The sequence below is a fragment of the Myotis lucifugus genome, unplaced genomic scaffold (assembly GCF_000147115.1).
Source record: "Myotis lucifugus unplaced genomic scaffold, Myoluc2.0 scaffold_0, whole genome shotgun sequence".
Lineage (NCBI taxonomy): Eukaryota > Metazoa > Chordata > Mammalia > Chiroptera > Vespertilionidae > Myotis > Myotis lucifugus.
Window position 1 is genome coordinate 682,391 of NW_005871048.1, and position 2,478 is coordinate 684,868.

Below are 2,478 nucleotides of genomic sequence, written 5' to 3' on the forward strand. Positions count from 1 at the left end.
GCTCAGGTTAGTCCTAGGTGAAAGGCTTTCCGCCGACTCCACCGCCCTGAAGGGCTGTCGGGCGCTGTGAGCTCTCCTGGCAGAGACCGCAGGGTACTGAAGGATTCGTAGTTCGCCAGGACGCTGGGGCACGACCGCCTCCTGTACCCCCCGGCTCCAGGCGCGGAGTATGTGTGAATAAATGTGTTCCCCGGCAGATGAGACCAGAGTGGAGGAGGAGAGCTGGGGTGTGTAGGGAAGAACCAAATTCTCTTTGGTCTCCATCTTCTCACGCCCTCGGCGCGTCCGCCCCAGCCCCACCGACGTCCCCCAGTCGCAGTCGGTCCTCAACACTTTTGCATCCGTTTTCCCAATACCAGCCTTAAGCGAGCCCCCTTCCTGCTGGCCAGGCAGTAGATTCCAAGCTTGGGTCTGTACTTGCTCCTCTGGATAACACCGGTACCGAGTATGTATTGAGCGCTCAGATCTCTAATCCTCACAGTTCGCTCATTTACTCAGCAGATATGTATTGAATATTTACAGTGTCTCGGGCAACAGTCTGCTGACTTAGAACACAGCAGTGAACACAATAGACAGAGATCTCTGTCCATACGGCGCGGGAGGAGGAGGTGTGGTGATCATCGATAAGAAATGATAGAATATGGATTGGATGTTAGATGCCCTGGGGAGGAAGAGGGTGGGTGGAGTGTGGTGTTAAAGTGGGTGGTGGAAGTAGGCAGTCAGGCTGTCACCTGGGGAAGAGCATTCCAGGCAGAAGGAATAGCAAAGGCCATGAAGCAAGAGCATGCCTCTCAGGTTTGAACAGCAAGGAGGGCAGTGGAGCTGGAAGAAGGAAGGAAAGGAGGTCAGAGATGTCATACAGAGAGGGCCTTGTGGACCATAAGAATTTTGGGTTTTACTGGATGGTAGGTAAATGGGGAGCCATTGCAGAGTTTGAACAATGACCCAATTTGATTTATAATTTGACAGAATCACTCTGGCAGCTGTGTTGGGAGTAGAAGTCAAGAGCAAGGTGAAAGCCGGAAGAGCTTCTCCGGGGGCTGTTGAAGTTACCCAGGTGATAGATGACGGGCACCTGCAGTGGCAATGGAGGAATCTGGTTGGATCACCTAGTGCAGTGGTCGGCAAACTGCGGCTCTCGAGCCACATGCGTCTCTTTAGCCCCTTGAGTGTGGCTCTTCCTAAGCCTTAGGAGTACCCTAATTAAGTTAATAACAATGTACCTACCTATATAGTTTAAGTTTAAAAAATTTGGCTCTCAAAAGAAATTTCAATCGTCGTACTGTTGCTATTTGGCTCTGTTGACTAATGAGTTTGCCGACCACTGGTCTAGGACATTCTAACATTAAGCAGGTGAGGAGGAAGAACCAGAAAAGGAAACTGAGGGGTAATGGCCAGTGAGGTAGGAGGAAAACCAGAAGTTGGTGCCACAGTGGAGTAAAAAAGCAGTTTTCAGAAAGTAGTAGTCAGCTATGCTATGTACTGCTTTGAGGTGAAAGAAGATGAGGGAGGACAGAGTGGGCCTTGGATTTGGCAATGTGAAGTCATCCATGACCTTGAGAGTTTCAGGGACCTAGAGGGACAAAAGCCTGATTGGAGTAGGTTCAAGAGAGGAGAGGAGAATTAGAAACAAAGTTAAGACAACTTTTTGAGGGAGTTTTATTGCAAGGAGGAGAAAAAATGGGGCATATCATATAGAGAAAGTGAAATAAAAGATTTGCTTTAATGTTTAATTTGGTAAAATACACATAAAGCCCGCCATCTTAACGATTTTTAAGTGTAGTTTAGTGGCATTAAATACATTCACATTGTGTAACCGTCACGACAATCCGTTTCCAGAACACTTCACATTATAAAACTGAAATTCTGTCCCTATTAAACAATAACTTCCCATTCCCCCTCCTCCGGCCCCTAGCAACCACCGTTCCACTTTCTGCCTCTGAGTTTGACTACTTAAGACCCTCACACAGGTGGAATCATACCATATTTGTCCTTTTGTGACTGGCTTATTTCAGTCAGCATAATGTCCTCAGGGTTCATTCATGTAGCATGTGTCAGAATTTCCTTCTTTTTAAGGCTGTTTTTTTTAAAAAATATATTTTATTGATTTTTTACAGAGAGGAAGGGAGAGAGACAGAGAGTTAGAAACATCGATGAGAGAGAAACATCGACCAGCTGCCTCCTGCACACTCCCTACTGGGGACGTGCCCGCAACTCAGGTACATGCCCTTGACCGGAATCGAACCTGGGACCCTTCAGTCCACAGGCCGACGCTCTATCCACTGAGCCAAACCGGTTTCGGCTTTAAGGCTGTTTTTAAGCTAGGAAAAATAACTGCGTTTTGTAGGCTAACGGAAATGATCTGGTAGGTTGAGAAATTGATGCCAGAGGGAGATGGGACAAACACTGGAACAACGTTGGAGGTGGTGTCGGGCCTGGACAGTTTCTCTGTAGTAACCGGTGGGAAGGCAGGTATGT

General features: G+C 47.7%; 1 long non-coding RNA gene across 3 annotated transcripts in view; it reads left to right on the forward strand.

The window, feature by feature from the left end:
- LOC106696342 overlaps positions 1-2,472 on the forward strand; it is a 2,808-nt gene extending 336 nt beyond the window's left edge. The window contains exons 2-4 of one of the 3 annotated variants that reach the window (XR_002830894.1): positions 523-608; positions 970-1,057; positions 2,348-2,472. This is a non-coding gene — a long non-coding RNA (uncharacterized LOC106696342). Of the gene's footprint in view, positions 1-522; positions 609-969; positions 2,080-2,347 lie in introns of those variants that run through there. The other 2 variants (XR_002830892.1, XR_001347296.2) reach the window with 2 other exon arrangements.
- Positions 2,473-2,478: the final 6 nt, after the last annotated feature.